We start from the raw sequence: 22,662 nt of genomic DNA, 5'->3' as shown, positions 1-22,662 counted from the left end.
TCTTTCTTTCTCTCTCCCTCCGTCCCTCCACCTCTCTCTCTTTCTTTCTCTGTCCCTCCGTTCCTCCACCTCTCTCTCTCTCTTTCTTTCTCTCTCCCTCTTGTCCGTTCACTTTCTCTCTCCCTCCGTTCCTCCACCTCTCTCTCTCTCTTTCTTTCTCTCTCCCTCCGTCCCTCCACCTCTCTCTCTTTCTTTCTTTCTCCCTCCGTTCCTACACCTCTCTCTCTCTCTTTCTTTCTCTCTCCCTCCGTCCCTCCACCTCTCTCTCTCTCTTTCTTTCTCTCTCCCTCCGTCGCTCCAACTCTCTCTCTCTCTTTCTTTCTCTCTCCCTCCGTCCCTCCACCTCTCTCTCTCTCATTCTTTCTCTCTCCCGCTTGTCCGTTCACTTTCTCTCTCCCTCCGTTCCTCCGTTCCTCCACCTCTCTCTCTTTCTTTCTCTCTCCCTCCGTCCCTCCATCTCTCTCTCTTTCTTTCTCTCTCCCTCCGTCCCTCCACCTCTCTCTCTCTCTTTCTTTCTCTCTCCCTCTTGTCCGTTCACTTTCTCTCTCCCTCCGTTCCTCCGTTCCTCCACCTCTCTCTCTTTCTTTCTCTCTCCCTCCGTCCCTCCACCTCTCTCTCTTTCTTTCTCTCTCCCTCCGTTCCTCCACCTCTCTCTCTTTCTTTCTCTCTCCCTCTTGTCCGTTCACTTTCTCTCTCCCTCCATTCCTCCACCTCTCTCTCTCTTTCTTTCTCTCTCCCTCTTGTCCGTTCACTTTCTCTCTCCCTCCGTTCCTCCACCTCTCTCTCTTTCTTTCTCTCTCCCTCCATTCCTCCACCTCTCTCTCTCTTTCTTTCTCTCTCCCTCTTGTCCGTTCACTTTCTCTCTCCCTCCGTTCCTCCGTTCCTCCACCTCTCTCTCTTTCTTTCTCTCTCCCTCCGTCCCTCCACCTCTCTCTCTTTCTTTCTCTCTCCCTCCGTCCCTCCACCTCTCTCTCTTTCTTTCTCTCTCCCTTTTGTCCGTTCACTTTCTCTCTCCCTCCGTCCCTCCACCTCTCTCTCTCTCTTTCTTTCTCTCTCCCTCCGTTCCTCCACCTCTCTCTCTTTCTTTCTCTCTCCCTCTTGTCCGTTCACTTTCTCTCTCCCGCCGTCCCTCCACCTCTCTCTCTCTCTTTCTTTCTCTCTCCCTCCGTCCCTCCACCTCTCTCTCTTTCTTTCTCTCTCCCTCTGTCCCTCCACCTCTCTCTCTCTCTCTCTTTCTTTCTCTCTCCCTCTTGTCCGTTCACTTTCTCTCTCCCTCCGTCCCTCCACCTCTCTCTCTCTCTCTCTCTCTCTTTCTTTCTCTCTCCCTCCGTCCCTCCACCTCTCTCTCTTTCTTTCTCTCTCCCTCCGTCCCTCCACCTCTCTCTCTTTCTTTCTCTCTCCCTCTGTTCCTCCACCTCTCTCTCTTTCTTTCTTTCTCTCTCCCTCTTGTCCGTTCACTTTCTCTCTCCCTCCGTCCCTCCATCCTCCATCTCTCTCTCTTTCTTTCTCTCCCCTCCCTCCCTCCACCTCTCTCTCTCTCTCTTTCTTTCTCTCTCCCTCTTGTCCGTTCACTTTCTCTCTCCCTCCGTCCCTCCTCCACCTCTCTCTCTTTCTTTCTCTCTCCCTCCGTCCCTCCACCTCTCTCTCTTTCTTTCTCTCTCCCTCCGTTCCTCCACCTCTCTCTCTCTCTTTCTTTCTCTCTCCCTCTTGTCCGTTCACTTTCTCTCTCCCTCCATTCCTCCACCTCTCTCTCTCTTTCTTTCTCTTGTCTCTCTCTCTCTCCCTCCGTTCCTCCACCTCTCTCTCTTTCTTTCTCTCTCCTCCGTCCCTCCACCTCTCACTCTTTCTCTCTCTCTTCCGTTCTTTCTCTCTCCCTCCGTTCCTCCACCTCCACCTCTCTCTCTTTCTTTCTCTCTCCCTCTTGTCCGTTCACTTTCTCTCTCCCTCCGTCCTCTCCACCTCTCTCTCTTTCTTTCTCTCTCCCTCCGTCCCTCCACCTCTCTCTCTTTCTTTCTTTCTCTCTCCCTCTTGTCCGTTCACTTTCTCTCTCCCTCCGTCCCTCCACCTCTCTCTCTCTCTCTCTTTCTTTCTCTCTCCCTCTTGTCCGTTCACTTTCTCTCTCCCTCCGTCCCTCCACCTCCACCTCTCTCTTTTCTTTCTCTCTCCCTCCGTCCCTCCACCTCTCTCTCTCTCTTTCTCTCTCTCCTCTCCCTCCACCTCTCTCTCTTTCTTTCTCTCTCCCTCCGTTCCTCCACCTCTCTCTCTCTCTCTCTTTCTTTCTCTCTCCCTCTTGTCCGTTCACTTTCTCTCTCCCTCCGTCCCTCCACCTCTCTCTCTCTTTTCTTTCTCTCTCCCTCCGTCCTCCACCTCTCTCTCTCTCTTTCTTTCTTTCTCTCTCCCTCTTGTCCGTTCACTTTCTCTCTCCCTCCGTTCCTCCACCTCTCTCTCTCTCTCTTTCTTTCTCTCTCCCTCCGTCCCTCCACCTCCTTCTTTCTTTCTCTCTCCCTCCGTTCCTCCACCTCTCTCTCTTTTTTTCTTTCTCTCTCCCTCTTGTCCGTTCCTTTCACCTCCCTCCATTCCTCCACCTCTCTCTCTTCTTTCTTTCTCTCTCCCTCTTGTCCGTTCACTTTCTCTCTCCCTCCGTTCCTCCACCTCCTCTCTTTCTTTCTCTCTCCCTCCGTCCCTCCACCTCTCTTCTTTCTTTCTCCTCCCTCTTGTCCGTTCACTTTCTCTCTCCCTCCGTCCTCCACCTCTCTCTCTCTCTTTCTCCTCTTTCTCTCTCTCTCCTCCGTTCCTCCACCTCTCTCTCTTTTCTTTCTCTCTCCCTCTTGTCCGTTCACTTTCTCTCTCCCTCCGTTCCTCCACCTCTCTCTCTCTCTCTCTTCCGTCTCTCTCCCTCCGTCCCTCCACCTCTCTCTCTCTCTTTCTTTCTCTCTCTCCCTCTTTGTCCGTTCACTTTCTCTCTCCCTCCGTTCCTCCACCCACTCTCTCTCTCTTTCTTTCTCTCTCCCTCCGTCCCTCCACCTCTCTCTCTTTCTTTCTCTCCCTCCGTTCCTCCACCTCTCTATCTTTCTTTCTCTCTCCCTCTTGTCCGTTCACTTTCTCTCCCCTCCATTCCTCCACCTCTCTCTCTCTTTCTTTCTCTCTCCCTCTTGTCCGTTCACTTTCTCTCTCCCTCCGTTCCTCCACCTCTCTCTCTCTTTCTTTCTCTCTCCCTCCTCCGTCCCTCCACCTCTCTCTCTTCTTTCTTTCTCTCTCCCTCTTGTCCGTTCACTTTCTCTCTCCCTCCCCTCCTCTCTCACTTTCTCTCTCTCTCCCTCCTCCACCTCCACCTCTCTCTCTTTCTTTCTCTCTCCCTCTTGTCCACGTTCTCTTTCTTCTCCGTCCCTCCACCTCTCTCTCTCTCTTTCTTTCTCTCTCCCTCCGTTCCTCCACCTCTCTCTCTCTCTTTCTCTCTCCCTCCGTCCCTCCACCTCTCTCTCTTTCTTTCTCTCTCCTCTTGTCCGTTCACTTTCTCTCTCCCTCCATTCCTCCACCTCTCTCTCTCTTTCTTTCTCTCTCCCTCTTGTCCGTTCTTTCTTTCTCTCCCTCCCGTTCCTCCACCTCTCTCTCTTTCTTTCTCTCTCCCTCCGTCCCTCCACCTCTCTCTCTCTCTTTCTTTCTCTCCCTCTTGTCCGTTCACTTTCTCTCTCCCTCCGTCCCTCCACCTCTCTCTCTCTTTCTTTCTCCTCTCCGTTCCTCCACCTCTCTCTCTTTCTTTCTCTCTCCCTCTTGTCCGTTCACTTTCTCTCTCCCTCCGTCCCTCCACCTCTCTCTCTCTCTTTCTTTCTCTCTCCCTCCGTCCCTCCACCTCTCTCTCTCTTCTTTCTTTCTCTCTCCCTCCGTCCCTCCACCTCTCTCTCTCTCTCTTTCTTTCTCTCTCCCTCTTGTCCGTTCACTTTCTCTCTCTCCCTCCGTCCCTCCACTCTTCTCTCTCTCCTCTCTCTCTCTCTCTTTCTTTCTCTCTCCCTCCGTCCCTCCACCTCTCTCTCTTTCTTTCTCTCTCCCTCCGTCCCTCCACCTCTCTCTCTTTCTTTCTCTCTCCCTCTGTTCCTCCACCTCTCTCTCTCTCTTTCTTTCTCTCTCCCTCTTGTCCGTTCACTTTCTCTCTCCCTCCGTCCCTCCACCTCTCTCTCTTTCTTTCTCTCTCCTCTCCCTCCACCTCTCTCTCTCTCTCTTTCTTTCTCTCTCCCTCTCCCTCCACCTCTCTCTTTCTCTCTCTCCCTCCGTCCCTCCACCTCTCTCTCTTTCTTTCTCTCTCCCTCCGTTCCTCCACCTCTCCGTCTCTCTCTCTTCTCTTTCTTTCTCTCTCCCTCTTGTCCGTTCACTTTCTCTCTCCCTCCGTTCCTCCACCTCTCTCTCTCTCTTTCTTTCTCTCTCCCTCCGTTCCTTTCTCTCCCCTCCGTCCCTCCACCTCTCTCTCTTTCTTTCTTTCTCCCTCCGTTCCTCCACCTCTCTCTCTCTTTCTTTCTCTCTCCCTCCGTCCCTCCACCTCTCTCTCTCTCTTTCTTTCTCTTCCCTCTCCTCCAACTCTTCTCTCTTTTCTTTCTCTCTCCCTCCGTCCCTCCACCTCTCTCTCTCTCATTCTTTCTCTCTCCGCTTGTCCGTTCACTTTCTCTCTCCCTCTTCCTCCGTCCCTCCACCTTCACTTTCTCTCTCTCCCTCCGTCCCTCCACCTCTCTCTCTCTTTCTTTCTCTCTCCCTCTCCTCCACCTCTCTCTCTCTCTTTCTTTCTCTCTCCCTCCGTCCCTCCACCTCTCTCTCTCTCTTTCTTTCTCTCTCCCTCTTGTCCGTTCCTTTCTCTCTCCCTCCGTCCCTCCACCTCTCTCTTTCTCTTTCTTTCTCTCTCCCTCTCTCACTTTCTCTCTTGTCCGTTCACTTTCTCTCTTTCCCTCCCCACCGTTCCTCCACCTCTCTCTCTCTCTTTTCTTTCTCTCTCCCTCTTGTCCGTTCACTTTCTCTCTCCCTCCGTCCCTCCACCTCTCTCTCTCTTTCTCTCTCTTTCTCTCTCCCTCCGTTCCTCCACCTCTCTCTCTCTCTCTCTTTCTTTCTCTCTCCCTCTTGTCCGTTCACTTTCTCTCTCCCTCCGTCCCTCCACCTCTCTCTCTCTCTTTCTTTCTCTCTCCCTCTTGTCCGTTCACTTTCTCTCTCCCTCCGTCCCTCCACCTCTCTCTCTCTCTTTCTTTCTCTCTCCCTCTTGTCCGTTCACTTTCTCTCTCCCTCCGTCCCTCCACCTCTCTCTCTTTCTTTCTCTCTCCCACCGTTCCTCCACCTCTCTCTCTCTCTCTCTCTTTCTTTCTCTCTCCCTCTTGTCCGTTCACTTTCTCTCTCCCTCCGTCCCTCCACCTCTCTCTCTTTCTTTCTCTCTCCCTCCGTTCCTCCACCTCTCTCTCTCTCTTTCTTTCTCTCTCCCTCTTGTCCGTTCACTTTCTCTCTCCCTCCGTTCCTCCACCTCTCTCTCTCTTTCTCTTTCTTTCTCTCTCCCTCTTGTCCGTTCACTTTCTCTCTCCCTCCGTCCCTCCACCTCTCTCTCTCTCTTTTCTTTCTCTCTCCTCTTGTCCGTTCACTTTCTCTCTCCCTCCGTCCCTCCACCTCTCTCTCTTTCTTTCTCTCTCCCTCCGTCCCTCCACCTCTCTCTCTTTGTTTCTCTCTCCCTCTTGTCCGTTCACTTTCTCTCTCCCTCCGTGCCTCCACCTCTCTCTCTCTCTTTCTTTCTCTCTCCCTCCGTTCCTCCACCTCTCTCTCTTTCTTTCTCTCCCTCTTGTCTGTTCACTTTCTCTCTCCCTCCGTGCCTCCACCTCTCTCTCTCTCTTTCTTTCTCTCTCCCTCCGTTCCTCCACCTCTCTCTCTTTCTTTCTCTCTCCCTCTTGTCCGTTCACTTTCTCTCTCCCTCCGTCCCTCCACCTCTCTCTCTCTCTTTCTTTCTCTCTCCCTCCGTCCCTCCACCTCTCTCTCTTTCTTTCTCTCTCCCTCCGTCCCTCCACCTCTCTCTCTTTCTTTCTCTCTCCCTCTGTTCCTCCACCTCTCTCTCTTTCTTTCTTTCTCTCTCTTGTCCGTTCACTTTCTCTCTCCCTCCGTCCCTCCACCTCTCTCTCTCTTCTCTTCTCTCTCCCTCCACCTCTTGTCCGTCTCTTTCTTTCTCTCTCCCTCCGTCCCTCCACCTCTCTCTCTCTTTCTTTCTCTCTCCCTCCGTCCCTCCACCTCTCTCTCTTTATTTCTCTCTCCCTCCGTTCCTCCACCTCTCTCTCTCTCTCCCTTTCTTTCTCTCTCCCTCTTGTCCGTTCACTTTCTCTCTCCCTCCGTTCCTCCACCTCTCTCTCTCTCTCTCTTTCTTTCTCTCTCCCTCTTGTCCATTCACTTTCTCTCTCCCTCCGTCCCTCCACCTCTCTCTCTTTCTTTCTCTCTCCCTCCGTTCCTCCACCTCTCTCTCTCTCTTTCTTTCTTTCTCTCTCTTTGTCCGTTCACTTTCTCTCTCCTCCGTCCCTCCACCTCTCTCTCTCTTTCTTTCTCTCTCCCTCTTGTCCATTCACTTTCTCTCCCTCCGTCCCTCCACCTCTCTCTCTTTCTTTCTCTCCCCTCCGTCCCTCCACCTCTCTCTCTCCCTCTTGTCTTTCTCTCTCTCTCTTGTCTTTCTCTCTCCCTCTCTCCACCTCTCTCTTTCTTTCTCTCTCCCTCTTGTCCGTTCACTTTCTCTCTCCCTCCGTCCCTCCACCTCTCTCTCTCTCTTTCTTTCTCTCTCCCTCCGTCCCTCCACCTCTCTCTCTCTCTTTCTTTCTCTCTCCCTCTTGTCCGTTCACTTTCTCTCTCCCTCCGTTCCTCCACCTCTCTCTCTCTCTCTCTTTCTTTCTCTCTCCCTCTTGTCCGTTCACTTTCTCTCTCCCTCCGTCCCTCCACCTCTCTCTCTCTCTCTCTTTCTTTCTCTCTCCCTCCGTCCCTCCACCTCTCTCTTTCTTTCTCTCTCCCTCCGTTCCTCCACCTCTCTCTCTCTCTTTCTTTCTCTCTCCCTCCGTCCCTCCACCTCTCTCTCTCTCTTTCTTTCTCTCTCCCTCCGTCCCTCCACCTCTCTCTCTCTCTTTCTTTCTCTCTCCCTCTTGTCAGTTCACTTTCTCTCTCCCTCCGTTCCTCCACCTCTCTCTCTTTCTTTCTCTCTCCCTCTTGTCCGTTCACTTTCTCTCTCCCTCCGTCCCTCCACCTCTCTCTTTCTCTTTCTTTCTCTCTCCCTCTTGTCCGTTCACTTTCTCTCTCCCTCCGTCCCTCCACCTCTCTCTCTTTCTTTCTCTCTCCCACCGTTCCTCCACCTCTCTCTCTCTCTCTTTCTTTCTCTCTCCCTCTTGTCCGTTCACTTTCTCTCTCCCTCCGTCCCTCCACCTCTCTCTCTTTCTTTCTCTCTCCCTCCGTTCCTCCACCTCTCTCTCTCTCTCTCTCTCTTTCTTTCTCTCTCCCTCTTGTCCGTTCACTTTCTCTCTCCCTCCGTTCCTCCACCTCTCTCTCTCTCTCTCTTTCTTTCTCTCTCCCTCTTGTCCGTTCACTTTCTCTCTCCCTCCGTCCCTCCACCTCTCTCTCTCTCTTTCTTTCTCTCTCCCTCTTGTCCGTTCACTTTCTCTCTCCCTCCGTCCCTCCACCTCTCTCTCTTTCTTTCTCTCTCCCTCCGTTCCTCCACCTCTCTCTCTCTCTCTCTTTCTTTCTCTCTCCCTCTTGTCCGTTCACTTTCTCTCTCCCTCCGTTCCTCCATCTCTCTCTCTCTCTCTTTCTTTCTCTCTCCCTCTTGTCCGTTCACTTTCTCTCTCCCTCCGTCCCTCCACCTCTCTCTCTCTCTTTCTTTCTCTCTCCCTCTTGTCCGTTCACTTTCTCTCTCCCTCCGTCCCTCCACCTCTCTCTCTTTCTTTCTCTCTCCCTCCGTCCCTCCACCTCTCTCTCTTTGTTTCTCTCTCCCTCTTGTCCGTTCACTTTCTCTCTCCCTCCGTGCCTCCACCTCTCTCTCTCTCTTTCTTTCTCTCTCCCTCCGTTCCTCCACCTCTCTCTCTTTCTTTCTCTCTCCCTCTTGTCCGTTCACTTTCTCTCTCCCTCCGTCCCTCCACCTCTCTCTCTTTCTTTCTCTCTCCCTCCGTCCCTCCACCTCTCTCTCTTTCTTTCTCTCTCCCTCTGTTCCTCCACCTCTCTCTCTTTCTTTCTTTCTCTCTCCCTCTTGTCCGTTCACTTTCTCTCTCCCTCCATCCCTCCACCTCTCTCTCTCTTTCTCTCTCCCTCTTCCCTCCACCTCTCTCTCTCTCTTTCTTTCTCTCTCCCTCCGTCCCTCCACCTCTCTCTCTCTCTTTCTTTCTCTCTCCCTCCGTCCCTCCACCTCTCTCTCTCTCTTTCTTTCTCTCTCCCTCCGTCCCTCCACCTCTCTCTCTCTCTCTTTCTTTCTCTCTCCCTCCGTCCCTCCACCTCTCTCTCTCTTTCTTTCTCTCCCTCCGTCCCTCCACCTCTCTCTCTCTCATTCTTTCTCTCTCCCTCTTGTCCGTTCACTTTCTCTCTCCCTCCGTTCCTCCACCTCTCTCTCTTTCTTTCTTTCTCTCTCCCTCTTGTCCGTTCACTTTCTCTCTCCCTCCGTCCCTCCACCTCTCTCTCTCTTTCTCTCTCCCTCCGTCCCTCCACCTCTCTCTCTCTCTCTTTCTTTCTCTCTCCCTCCGTCCCTCCACCTCTCTCTCTCTCTTTCTTTCTCTCTCCCTCCGTTCCTCCACCTCTCTCTCTCTCTTTCTTTCTCTCTCCCTCCGTCCCTCCACCTCTCTCTCTCTCTTTCTTTCTCTCTCCCTCCGTCCCTCCACCTCTCTCTCTCTCTTTCTTTCTCTCCCTCCGTCCCTCCACCTCTCTCTCTCTCATTCTTTCTCTCTCCCTCTTGTCCGTTCACTTTCTCTCTCCCTCCGTTCCTCCACCTCTCTCTCTTTCTTTCTCTCTCCCTCTTGTCCGTTCACTTTCTCTCTCCCTCCGTCCCTCCACCTCTCTCTCTCTCTTTCTTTCTCTCTCCCTCCGTCCCTCCACCTCTCTCTCTCTCTTTCTTTCTCTCTCCCTCTTGTCCGTTCACTTTCTCTCTCCCTCCGTGCCTCCACCTCTCTCTCTCTCTTTCTTTCTCTCTCCCTCCGTTCCTCCACCTCTCTCTCTTTCTTTCTCTCTCCCTCTTGTCCGTTCACTTTCTCTCTCCCTCCGTCCCTCCACCTCTCTCTCTCTTTCTTTCTCTCTCCCTCCGTCCCTCCACCTCTCTCTCTCTTTCTTTCTCTCTCCCTCCGTCCCTCCACCTCTCTCTCTTTCTTTCTCTCTCCCTCTGTTCCTCCACCTCTCTCTCTTTCTTTCTTTCTCTCTCCCTCTTGTCCGTTCACTTTCTCTCTCCCTCCGTCCCTCCACCTCTCTCTCTCTTTCTCTCTCCCTCCGTCCCTCCACCTCTCTCTCTCTCTCTTTCTTTCTCTCTCCCTCCGTCCCTCCACCTCTCTCTCTCTCTTTCTTTCTCTCTCCCTCCGTTCCTCCACCTCTCTCTCTCTCTTCTTTCTTTCTCTCTCCCTCTTGTCCGTTCACTTTCTCTCTCCCTCCGTCCCTCCACCTCTCTCTCTCTTTCTCTCTCACCGTCTCTCTCCCCTCTCTCTCCATCTCTTTCTTTCTCTCTCCCTCTTGTCCCTCCACCTCTCTCTCTCTCTTCTCTCTCTTCTTTCTCCTTCTCCCTTTCCTCCACCTCTCTCTCTCTCTTTCTTTCTCTTCTCCGTTCCTCTCTCTCTCCTTCCACCTCTCTCTCCCTCTTCTCTCTCCCTCCGTCCCTCCACTCTTCTCTCTCTTTCTTTCTCTCCCTTGTCCGTCCGTCCCTCCACCTCTCTCTCTCTTTCTTTCTCTCTCCCTCTTGTCCGTTCACTTTCTCTCTCCCTCCGTTCCTCCACCTCTCTCTCTTTCTTTCTTTCTCTCTCTCCCTCTTGTCCGTTCACTTTCTCTCTCCCTCCGTCCCTCCACCTCTCTCTCTCTTTCTTTCTCTCTCCCTCCACCTCTCTCTCCCTCTCTCTTCTTTCTCTCTCCCTCTTGTCCGTTCACTTTCTCTCTCCCTCCGTCCCTCCACCTCTCTCTCTCTCTTTCTTTCTCTCTCCCTCCGTCTCCACCTCTCTCTCTTTCTTTCTCTCTCCTCTTGTCCGTTCACTTTCTCTCTCCCTCCGTCCCTCCACCTCTCTCTCTCTCTTTCTTTCTCTCTCCCTCCGTCCCTCCACCTCTCTCTCTTCTTTCTCTCTCCCTCCGTCCCTCCACCTCTCTCTCTTTCTTTCTCTCTCCCTCTGTTCCTCCACCTCTCTCTCTCTCTCTCTTTCTTTCTCTCCCTCTTGTCCGTTCACTTTCTCTCTCCCTCCGTCCCTCCACCTCTCTCTCTCTTTCTCTCTCCCTCCGTCCCTCCACCTCTCTCTCTCTTCACTTTCTCTCTCCCTCCGTCCCTCCACCTCTCTCTCTCTCTTTCTTTCTCTCTCTCCGTTCCTCCACCTCTCTCTCTTGTCTCTCCCTCTCTTTCTTTCTCTCCCCTCCGTCCCTCCACCTCTCTCTCTCTCTCTCTTTCTCTCTCTCTCTGTCCGTTCACTTTCTCTCTCCCTCCGTCTTCCACCTCTCTCTTTCTCTCTCCCTCCGTCCCTCCACCTCTCTCTCTTCTTTCTTTCTCTCCCTCTTGTCCGTTCACTTTCTCTCTCCCTCCGTCCCTCCTCCACCTCTCTCTCTTTCTTTCTCTCTCCCTCCGTTCCTCCACCTCCACCTCTCTCTCTTTCTTTCTCTCTCCCTCTTGTCCATTCCTTTCTCTCTCCCTCCGTCCCTCACCTCTCTCTCTTTCTTTCTCTCTCCCTCCGTCCCTCCACCTCTCTCTCTCTTTCTCTCTCCCTCTTTCTTCTCTCTCTCTTTCTCTCTCTCCTCTTGTCCGTTCACTTTCTCTCTCCCTCCACCTCTCCTCTCTCCTCTCTTTCTTTCTTTCTCCCTCTTGTCCGTTCACTTTCTCTCTCTCCCTCCACCTCTCTCTCTCTCTTTCTTTCTCTCTCCCTCCGTCCCTCCACCTCTCTCTCCCTCTCCCTTTCTTTCTCTTTCTCTCCCCTCTTGTCCATTCACTTTCTCTCTCCCTCCGTTCCTCCACCTCTCTCTCTCTCTTTCTTTCTCTCTCCCTCTTGTCCGTTCACTTTCTCTCTCCCTCCCGTCCACTTTAATTCCTTTGTCTGTGTTCACTTTAATGTCTCCCAATACTCACTCACTGTAAACACACACATTGGCATCTGAAATAGCACAGTTTAGCCCCACTAAAAAGCTAACTGAGGCCTTTGACTGAAGTGAATTAGTCTGAATGTAGAATTGGAATCCCCCTAGATTCAAGGCAGGGATCAAATGTTATTTTACATGTGCATTGAGTTTTCCAGCAGGGGGCACAAGGCAGCAGAGACAGAGAGCTGCTGGACTCATTCTGCCATCACCACCACCATCTTTTATAATCATCTTATTTATGTTTCAGAAAGCTAGCAGTGCCAGGACATTATCTAACCCACTGATGGAGCCACCACAGTGCTTGCTGCCGCTGCTTTTCCCCCCTTCGCTGGTCTGGAAAACATTAGAAAGTCTTTGTTATGAAAAGAGTGTGATGCTCACCAAAATGAACTGCACGTTTGAGCTCCTCTGCCTCAGTCTTCATGTTGTAGAGAGTCTTGAAGAAGAAAAAGAAAAAAAGCTATATTTCCATTTGTATCGTACTAAATTGATGTGGGGAGGAGGGGGTATTGTATACAAGACTTTGGCACCATACCCAGAAAGTAAACTCATGGAGAGGAGGGTTGTGTAACTTAATAAACATTTATTGTAATATTCTGCTGGGTGGGCTTGGAGATGTACATCTCAGAAGATGTCTAAAGGGGCTTAAATTTACTTCTCCATCACTTCGGAGTGAGAGAGAGCCGTCACCTACAAAAAGACCCTGGCTAAGGTAGACCTATCCATCAACGGAGAGCACCTCTGGACAAATCCACCTGATATGGAAACTCTTCATCTATCAACTGGAGTTGGTGTTATATCTTAAACCGAACCAACAGACTGCAAGCCAAATAGCACACTATTCCCTATTTAGTGCACTACGTTTGACCAGGATCCATAGCACTCTGGTCCCAGGGTCCTTGTGAAAAGTAGTGCACGACATAGGGAATAGGGTGCCATTTGGGATGTACAGGTCTGGGCAGGGAAAGTGGGAAATCCCCCTCTCTCTGTCTCCACTGTGGGCCTTGTTGCTACTCAAGTCCAGTGTCATAATTCAGTGCTGTAACCCAAAACCAAACAATAAATATTAGACAGTTTAGTTGTTTTAAAAGCAGCAGTGTTTCTACAACAGTGCACGCCCGAACATGCTCGCTTTATGGCGATGTGGAGGCTTTTTCTATTGTCAACCACCAGCCTCAAAACATACTGTAGCCTACTATACACAACCCAAATGAGGTTTCACACACAGGCTCTTACATAACCTTATTGCAAGTTCTCCAACAGCACAGATCTGTACTTTTACATATACAGCTGAAGTCGGAAGTTTACATACACTTAGGTTGGAGTCATTAAAACTCGTTTTTCAACCTCTCCACACATTTCTTGTAAACAAACTATAGTTTAGGCAAGTCGGTTAGGACATCTACTTTGTGCATGACACAAGTCATTTTTCCAACAATTGTTTCCAGACAGATTATTTCACTTATACTGTATCACAATTCCAGTGGGTCAGAAGTTTACATACACTAAGTTGACTGTGCCTTTAAACAGCTTGGAAAATTCCAGAAAATGATGTCATGGCTTTTAGAAGCTTCTGATAGGCTAATTGACATCATTTGAGTCAATTGGAGGTGTACCTGTGGATGTATTTCAAGGCCTACCTTCAAACTCAGTGCCTCTTTGCTTGACATCATGGGAAAATCAAAAGAAATCAGCCAAGACCTCAGAAAACAAATTGTAGACGTCCACAAGTCTGGTTCATCCTTGGGAGCAATTTCCAAACCCCTGAAGGTACCAAGTTCATCTGTACAAACAATAGTACGCAAGTATAAACACCATGGGACCGATCAGCCGTCATACCGCTCAGGAAGTATCTATATCCACAGTAAAACAAGTCCTATATCAACATAACCTGAAAGGCCGATCAGCAAGGAAGAAGCCACTGCTCCAAAACCACCATAAAAAAGCCAGACTACGGTTTGCAACTGCACATGGGGACAAAGACCATACTTTTTGGAGAAATGTCCTCTGGTCTGATGAAACGAAAATATAACTGTTTGGCCATAATGACCATCGTTATGTTTGGAGGAAAAAGGGGGAGGCTTGCAAGCTGAAGAACACCATCCCAACCGTGAAGCACGGGGGTGGCAGCATCATGTCGTGGGGGTGCTTTGCTGCAGGAGGGACTGGTGCACTTCACAAAATAGATGGCATCATGAGGGAGGAAAATTATATGGATATATTGAAGCAACATCTCAAGACATCAGTCAGGAAGTTAAAGCTTGGTTGCAAACGGGTCTTCCGACCCTAAGCATACTTCCAAAGTTGTGGCAAAATTGCTTAAGAACAACAAAGTCAAGGTGTTGGAGTGGCCATCACAAAGCTCTGACCTCAATCCCATAGAAAATTTGTGGGCAGAATTGAAAAAGTGTGTATGAGCAAGGAGGCCTATAAACCTGACTCAGTTACACCATCTCTGTCAGGAGGAATGGGCCAAAATTCACCCAACTTATTGTGGGAATCTTGTGGAAGGCTACCTGAAACGTTTGATCCAAGTTAAACAATTCAAAGGCATTGCTACCAAATACTAATTAAGTGTATGCAAACTTCTGACCCACTGGGAATGTGATGAAAGAAATTAAAGCTGAAGTATATCATTCTCTCTACTATTATTCTGACATTTCACATTCTTCAAATAAAGTGGTGATCCTAATTGACCTAAAACAGGGATTTTTTTACTAGGATTAAATGTCAGGAATTGTGAAAAACGGATTTGCAATGTTTTTGGCTCTGTATGTAAACTTCCGACTTCAACTGTAAGATTTTATCAGTTCAATAGTCTTAAGGCACATGGTATATGTGAAGTATGTACATTTTCTATATTGACTGCACATATCATGATTAGCCTGGAAAACACACAAGTTATGTGTTTCAAATGGCTTTTTATGAGGGCAGCGGTGCATCAGGACTCCCCAGACAGCACCAGTAGAGCACGAGGCAAACAAATACACCATGGAGCCAAGAGTGGATTCTTTGCATGTTAACAAGGGATCAGATTGTTTCCATTAATCCCTGGCAAAACCCAGGAAAAGATTAGATAATTGCCTTAACATACTAGCCAAGACTTCAGCTCAACATTTCTGCAGAGCTCCCTGATGTTCCACAGATAAACTTGTGGAGCTGAATACCTATAATACTGTGTATGGAAATATAGAAGTACTCCCTATAATGTAACGTCTCTGGCACATTCAGGTAATCTCCATAGCACAGTACTGGCTAGCTATCTTCCCCACACTGTATGTAGCCATATTACTCCCCAATGTCATTCCTGGTCCACCTTCTGTTTGGCAGAGTCATTTGGAGTATTCTAAAACAGCAGCCATTTGGTGGCTTTGTCTCTCAGTGGATTGGTGGATTGGTTACCATGGTAAAAGACCAACCCAAACACCCCTGCTACTCTAAACCTCTTCCCCTGTTTGTTTTCTGTCATCAGATCTGGTTTCTATATAGAGCACTTAAAATCAATGAAGGAGTCATTTTGTTTTTTGGGGGGGGGTCGATGTCTGTGTGCTCTCCTTCTGCCTTCCTACCACCTTCCTCCCCCCTCATCCCTCCTCTCATTCAGGTGTTGTTTGAGCTGATGACAGGGGGCTTGGCTTCACATTACAGGCCTTTGGTGTTCGCTTGCTCATAGTCAACAAAAGGGCCTCTTCCATCCATTTATGGAGTAGCATCACTCACACCTTTTCAAAGTACATCCATTGACTTGTCCCATTGCAATGCGGTAGATAGACTCCCAATGGATATGTCATGTCATTGCTTGACAAAGACTCATCTGCACCTCGATTCCAGGACAGCATCTTCAATGTCTTTAAATGAAAGCTCTCTTTATTTAAGAAAGGAAGCAAATAAGTGAAAGAGGTCAGGTCTTTGCCCATTTTTGCAGGGTGTTTGGTTTGAACAGTTGTGTGTGCGTATGGTGAGGTTCTCCTGAGTTATTGTGTCAGCGTGTTTGACCCTGGAGTGTCTGAAGTGGCGGTGCTCCAACAGGTCAAGGGTCAGATCAGTCAGGTGGTGCCTCGGTGTGAGAGTGTCACCGTCGCCTACATGATCAGACACTGTGTGACACGCCGAGTTTTGCTCCATTTAACCGGTCAGTTAGTCTAAGAATGTATGACTTAATGACCCCTCTCGACCTCTCTGTGAGCAAATCTCCTATTGGCATTGATGTACGATACCATCTCAATTTCGAGCAGGTGCCTCAAGTTAGCATTCATCTTTAGGTTCCTTGTAATTGTAAATAAATTCTGAAATTCTTAAATCGGATGAAATTAACATGGCATTCACTTCAACAACGCAGACCCAGCCATGTTATTCGCTTCACTGTGGATAGATTGGGGGGGGTATTTTACATGGAATAGCCTTGGGGTCAAGCCAATCAGGCCCTCCTCACGAGTGAATGACCCTCCATCGTCAAGCGTGCAAGGCAGATCCCCTATGGATAAGAGAATTGGCCCTCTGGCCAGTCACACATTTTTAAGGGGGGTACTAGCCACATGATCTTAGAAGTTTCATGTGGCTGGTGAAAGCACCACAAAAGGGCAATGTTGGTGCATATTTTAGTTTATTCCCCAAATTTGCTGTTTTCTACAGCTTTAATACGGAACATTGTAACACTGAATATATTGTTTTAATATGAAGTTGTAATATGAAGGCGGTGGAAGAACTATCAGTGCCTGGGGGGAAATTTCTATCTACAGAGAGCATGGGGCACCTTTGATTGATGTTTGTGCCGGTGCCCTCCAAGGTTCTTCACTAAGTGAAGTAAGCCATGAAGTGTGGGTTTGTGTCAATGACCGATAATGTCATAGTTGCCGAGGTCAAAGCATGATACAGTGATAAAGTTTGTAAGTTAACCTTATGCTTCCTTTAAATCTACAAACACCTGTCCCACTCTCCATCTTGCAATATGAGTTTCTTCACATCAAAATGAATTTTAACAATAATTTTAACACAGAATTTCTACTTTTCACACAGCTTATTTTGAAACAGAGTTTCAAGAGGGATCAGAGAAGCCCAAACAAATGAATATGATAATGATAGCCTGCCAATTACAGTGCCCACTGGGCACAAAGAGCATTGTTTGTTCCCCGCAGTGGCTCTTTGCATACAGTACAGTGAAAGAATGCAAAGAGGCTGGACCGTCGATCGTGTTGACAGAACGAGCGGAAACCACCTGGAGTTAAATTAAACAGGCAAGGTCACCGTTCTTTAAAAAAAAGAATCTCTCTCCGCTCACAAAAGATGCCCCGAAGACATACACTTAAACAGTCTGGGTTTATCCAGGGCTATAATTTCAGTCAGGCTTAACACAGACAACATTTAGCTCTTTATTGGCCATTTGTTAAGGGATTATTTCTGGAGTGTTTGACACCACCAATATTGTAACACTATGTTTAGATCCATTAGCTACTGTTATTTAATTGATACACTAACTGTTCTATTCTTGTTTTTACTATGATAATGACTATCCTTTTCCGACAAAACAAAGTAACGAATCCTTCTTTTGTTAATCAAGGGGAATATGTCATGGAATTAATCAAACGGTTGACTCTGACAACACAAATAAATGGACTGAAACGTACTACTTATGAAACAAGAAAGGATGCCTCGCAGTCAGCCTTCAAAGCAGCTTTAAACCAAAACAAAAACCTTAATAGGGTCTGAGGTAACCCTGGTGCAGGCGAGACTGATGGTCTCTAGTGGGTTGCTGTCACCATCACCTCCATAAATCCTGACACTTAGCCTCTCGTCGCTGTACTCCCCCATTCTTCTCTCACCCCTATCCCTCACTACACTACTCCCCACGTCCACTACACTCAGAGCAAAATGTCACAAACCCCTATTACACGGTCAGGAAATGGAGAATGAAAGGGGGCACACCACTATGAGTTAGTTAGACTATATTTCACCTTCAGGGTTTGTGTCGACTATAATGGGGGCATGTAACTGTACACTAAAGCACAGAAAGTTTAAACGGTGATGAATAAGACACGTCTTGGTTTAATTGATGGGGAGAACTGGAATTCAAATCCATCTAGAGTTTGAAGGTCTGAAGACAATATGTTTTACTGCATTTTAGTCTAATTAACAGTAGATTAGTTGTGTAGACAATACAGTGTTAGTCACTATTCTTGTGTTTGTGTCTGCATAGCAAGATGTCTTCTCCCCTGGGTTATAAACATAAAATCCTCTAGGACCCTGTCCTAATCCACCATTATCAGTGTGAAATGCAATGGGTTGGGAGTAGTGAGTAGTGTGGCTTTGAGGCTATGGTGAGACAGCATCTTCTTCAAGGGACTGATTCATGGCCTTGGCCGTCGTCTCAGCCATTATGGCTTTTTTTTTAATGGGGTGGGGGTGTTAGCTAACACCATCCATGGAGGCTTAGGCAGTCTGGCTGGTTCAGCCATCATCGTTTTGTGTGGAATTAGTCACAGTGGAGACTGCATTGGAGACAAGGGACTTTAAGACCGTAGCCTCCATGGTGAAAATAACCCAGTGCGAGAGAAAGAGAAAGCCGGCTGTGGGCGTTGTTTCCTTCCTTTATGGTTCCTTCAGGTTTTCACCTGTGCTGACATGGCTGGGAGTTTACAATTGTCCCGAAAGAGTTACAAGCAACCTGGCAGAAATTCCAGACTTTTTTCTTCAAATAGTTTTTACGGGAAGGGTGGGGTGGGGGGCTTAGTTATTGTTGAACATTTGTCAGACAGCCAGTTGCCTAGGCAGGGCCAACTAGTGATTTATTACAACATCTGCAAGACAAAAATGCTTGTATCTGCTTTTAATCATACGAGCCCCTATGGTTCGATGGGAGAGCCAAAGGAGAGCTTTTTAGTGGCGGAGAGGGTGGGATTCACTGATGGTTAACTTAAAGAGACGTTCCGGAACTTTGGCGACTACGGAAGTTTTTTTTAAACCTCCCCTTTGGGCTGGATTTGTCAATATGTAGTTCATACATGCATAATCTATGAGCATTATTACTGTCTTACAGTGACGACGCATCATTCAGGACAGGTGGGGCAAAAACTACAAATAATCATTGAGTTAATAAAGCCGCATACAAACATGGTCTTTTTTTGCCTTCTTGAGTAAGGCAGCTCCAAAATGCAGGTGTTTCAGCCTAGCTCAGTGCTTTTTGTGGTGGTGGGGCAGCCAGAGGAAAATACGGAGCGTATGGGTTGGTAATGTTCTTTAGTTGCACCGTGATTGACTCAGTGTTCTGTCACTCATGGGGACACTATGTCACTGCAAAATCTACAAGTAGAGCTCAAAAATTCAGGCCCCTTGGGTGCTGCCACAGACTTACATTAGAAGTGCCCATCCAAGAAGGCTCAAGGTCATTGGTCAGAGATAAAATCACGTTATATCTAACTTAGCTTTGATTGGACTGAGCATGTCAACATCATACTTTCAAAATCTTAGCAAGCAAGCTAGACAAGAAGTTATCATCATGCATCAAGTCGGCAATCTACTGGCAAATCCTTTTCAATCCTTGTCATATGATGAGAAATGATAGATAAAACGTATCGGTTCTCATCGGCCATTGGACATAAACGTTACACAACAAGTTGGAAATCACAAATTCAACAATGAGTGCTAAGGCACCACTGCAACCCCGGATTCGATCCCAGCTTGTGTCACAGCCGGCCGTGACCGGGAGACCCATGGGACAGCGCACAATTGGCCCAGCGTCCCCCGGGTTAGGGCAGAGTTTGGCCGACCGGGATGTCCTTGTCACATCGTGCGCTAGCGACTCCTTATGGCGGGCCAGTTGGTCGACTTCGGTCGTAGTTCGACAGCGTTTTCTCCGACACATTGGTGCGGCTGGCTTCCGGGCTAATTGAGCAGTGTGTCAAGAAGCAGTGCGGCTTGGCTCTCGACCTTCTGCTGGGGAATTGCAGTGATGAGACAAAATCGTAACTAGCAATTGGATATCACGAAAAAGGGGGTAACGCCATGGGCCAGAAAAGTTTGAATAGATTGGCTGTCTATCCAGCATGACTTCTGCTGTGTTCAAAACAACTGGAAACTCCGATCTAGGAAATCTCAGACTACAGTGAGTTCAAAATAGGGAAAATAATTTTGAACGGCCATCCAACTCTGAATTCCAAGTCGGGATTTCAGGCCTCTTTCTAGAGCCCACAAGAAGGACAGCTGCGCCACCTTCCTGTTCAAGTGAGCACAGCACAACAAGGTGAATCTAAAAATGTATTGTATCCTGCTGCATAATTGACCAAATCAAATTGTATTTGTCAAATGCGCCTAATACAACAGTGAAATACTTACTTACAAGCCCTTAACCAACAATGCAGTTTTAGGAAAATATAACTAAGTAAATATTTACTAAATAAACTAAAGTTAAAAAAAGTTATTAAAAAAAGTTACACAATAAAATAACAATAATGAGGCTATATACAGGTGGCACTGGTACCGAGTATATGTGCGGCATACAGGTTAGTCGAGGTCATTTGTACATGTAGGTAGGAGTAAAGTGACTATGCATAGATAATAAACAGCGAGTAGCAGCAGTGTAAAAACAAAGGGGGGGGGGGGCTTTTGGACCTAGACTTGGCGCTCCGGTACCGCTTGCCGTGCGGTAGCGGTGAGAACAGTCAAAGTCTTTGGTCAGGAGGTATCTCTCACTGGCCACTACTCCAGTGTTATCAGCCAACTCTCAAGATGCTACAGCTAGCTCCCCGCTTGTGGAAGATCTACATTTTATCATGCGGTTAATGACAATCAGCCAAAAACCGAGAACGTCCTGCAGGCAAAACCAGCAGTGGGTTTGAGTTACTTGAGAAGGGTAAACTGTGACTGCATGACCAAACTTGCAAACAAAGTCAAATTTGCCTTGGTTTAGGGGTAGTACTGTTGCTGAGAAATTACATGATGCGTGGTAGAAGCAAGCGCTCATCAGTTTGTTTTCAAGTTGTCTGGAAGGGCTTGAAAGAATATCCACTGACCAGTGAATGTATGACCCCACCATGTTCAGAAGCAGATAAAGGAAAAAACATTTTTTAAGAGAATGTTTATTAAAAATTATAATTACTCATGTCATTGAATAAACATGATTTTCTCTATGCACGGTCTGAACACTTCTCACCGACAGAGTTTGAAAACTGAACATAGGGATGTTGAGGTAGATAGTAAGAGTTAGGCTCCATTCCCCCAGCAGATTTTCTGAGCTTCACAACAAAATAATACAATTTCAGCGAGCCGCCCGTGGCCATTTAATATCATAAACATCTGTATCCATGTTGCCACATCTGGCAACAATGAAGACAAATTAGCTACGAATTTCAGAGTGTCTGGCAATGAGATAAGGCTCTGGCATGCTAAATTCATTTTCTGGGCTCATTCACAGGGGTGGGGAGTCCAATGCTGGCCTAAGGAACTGATCCCAAGATCAGTGTTCGATTGTTCCCAGTAAACTGGTGTGGGTCAATGTGTGGGGCTCAGAAGCTGATCCAGGACCAGGGGTTGGGGGGGACTCACTAACCCCTACTGTAAGTCATTGGTGGTCTGAGGAATAGTCGACTTCCTGTCTCGTTTCTCTGGAGCCGAAATCAAAGAGGGGAAATTATTCTGCAATCTGACCACTGTTTTCTTTTTTCCCCCGGCTGGAAACGTGAAGGTTCTCGCTGGCTGCAGTCTCTGCAGGAGTTTACTGGCTCTAAATCATTTCTTTTTTTTTTCTCAAGTAAACGTTTTAAACCCCCCTCAGCCCCTTGTTATGGCACAAATTGTTTCTCGATTGCAGTTGTTTTCGAAACTTTCCCAGAGGAATGAATAAGCAATTTTGGCCTCACCCAAATATGTGGAGGTAAATTACATCCACACAGGTAATTGCTACATGCATAGTAGTTTGGTGTGTAGTTATAGTAATACATAGTAACAGTTAAGTGCAAAACTATGTTTGCTAGTGAGAAGTCTCATCTGAACAACATTGTGGGGAAATCAGCAAGGTATAATCTTAACATAAAGAAACCCTTGGTGATTTTTAGGATTTTTTATTTACACGGGCAGCTAACTAACTCAGTAATGGGAACAACATAAACATTTCCTAGATCAATGAAAAAGACATGAGTTGAAGTTTGGTTTTACTGACTAATAACATCAACCTCAGCATTCTTTGTGTTCATCAAACATCAATTATCTAGCCATGAATTCACTACACTGTTTAAATTCCGGAAGGTTTGAAGTGAATGCTTGCAGGCTTTGGTAATTCTCCAAGTTGATCAAACATCACATCTTTCTGCACCACCTCATCTGTATCGGGTCATGTTTGTTAGACCCCACAAGGTTCTCTAAACCAATGGGAGGCCTTGGGTTTGAGGACTAGCTTCAGCAGCTGTCTTCCAGGTGTTTAAATGTGTGTGGTTCTGGTTCCACCATCTTGTGCTTATCCCAAGTTCCTCAAAGAGCTGGCAAGACTTCCAACAGATTGTTTCATTCCTTCACACTGGGGTGAATGTATACTCCCCAATAAGCACTCAGTAAATAACAAGGTGTGTCGCTGAGGCTCAAGGACATGGATGGGTTTTCAAACAAACCGCTCTGAATATGATTCCGTCAAACAAAAGGTTTAAACAAAACTTTTGAATACATTTTGAAAATGTGTTGTAACTCAATGAGGTCTTTATAAGCTTTTGTAATATATTCCACATTGGAAGATTGGCAGATGAAGTGGACGGCTGAATTGAATGCCCTTAGTAAAGGTGTCTTTCTATAAGCCCACCTCAAAATACTGGCACCACCATCCGAACATAGTGAATCAGCCATTTTATACACACATCTCCAGTGTGGCAGTGAGAGAGCCCGCAAGACACTTTCCAAGTGCAAGTTTCGACAGCTAGCGGACAATAACACCTTTTTCCTCCACGTTGAAAAGGAGAGGCCTGAAAAAACAAACCCAAGATGTGAAAAAGCCAGAAGGGGACAGGCTTGGGGAGTGAATCATCTGGTGAAAAGCTTCCATGTGCTGGATACAGCAAGCACAGCAACCCCCACCCTCCTTCCCAGAGACGAAGGCCCAAAGAGGGGGAGAGGGGAGCCCTGTGACTGGCTGGTTGGGAGAGAGCAGGACCAGACCAAACGGCCAGCTCCAACAGTTCCAGAGACCTCATGTGACTGTTCCTTTCCTTGACATGTCTGCCCTAATTTGGCCTTCCATCGATTGTCTCCAGGGTACTGAGTCTACACTGAGCCAAAGACTGAAGAAGCTAGCCCTGAACTTCCCACACACACAGACAAATGCCAAATGTATACGCAAACACACACACTTTCCCAGCGTACACTTGTTGGATTCTATTTGGACAGCATGGTGGGGGGCCTCATGGCAGGCGC

Source organism: Oncorhynchus nerka, linkage group LG8, assembly GCF_034236695.1.
Source record: "Oncorhynchus nerka isolate Pitt River linkage group LG8, Oner_Uvic_2.0, whole genome shotgun sequence".
NCBI lineage: Eukaryota > Metazoa > Chordata > Actinopteri > Salmoniformes > Salmonidae > Oncorhynchus > Oncorhynchus nerka.
The sequence above is the reverse complement of the archived record's forward strand: the minus strand, read 5'-3'. Positions refer to the sequence as shown.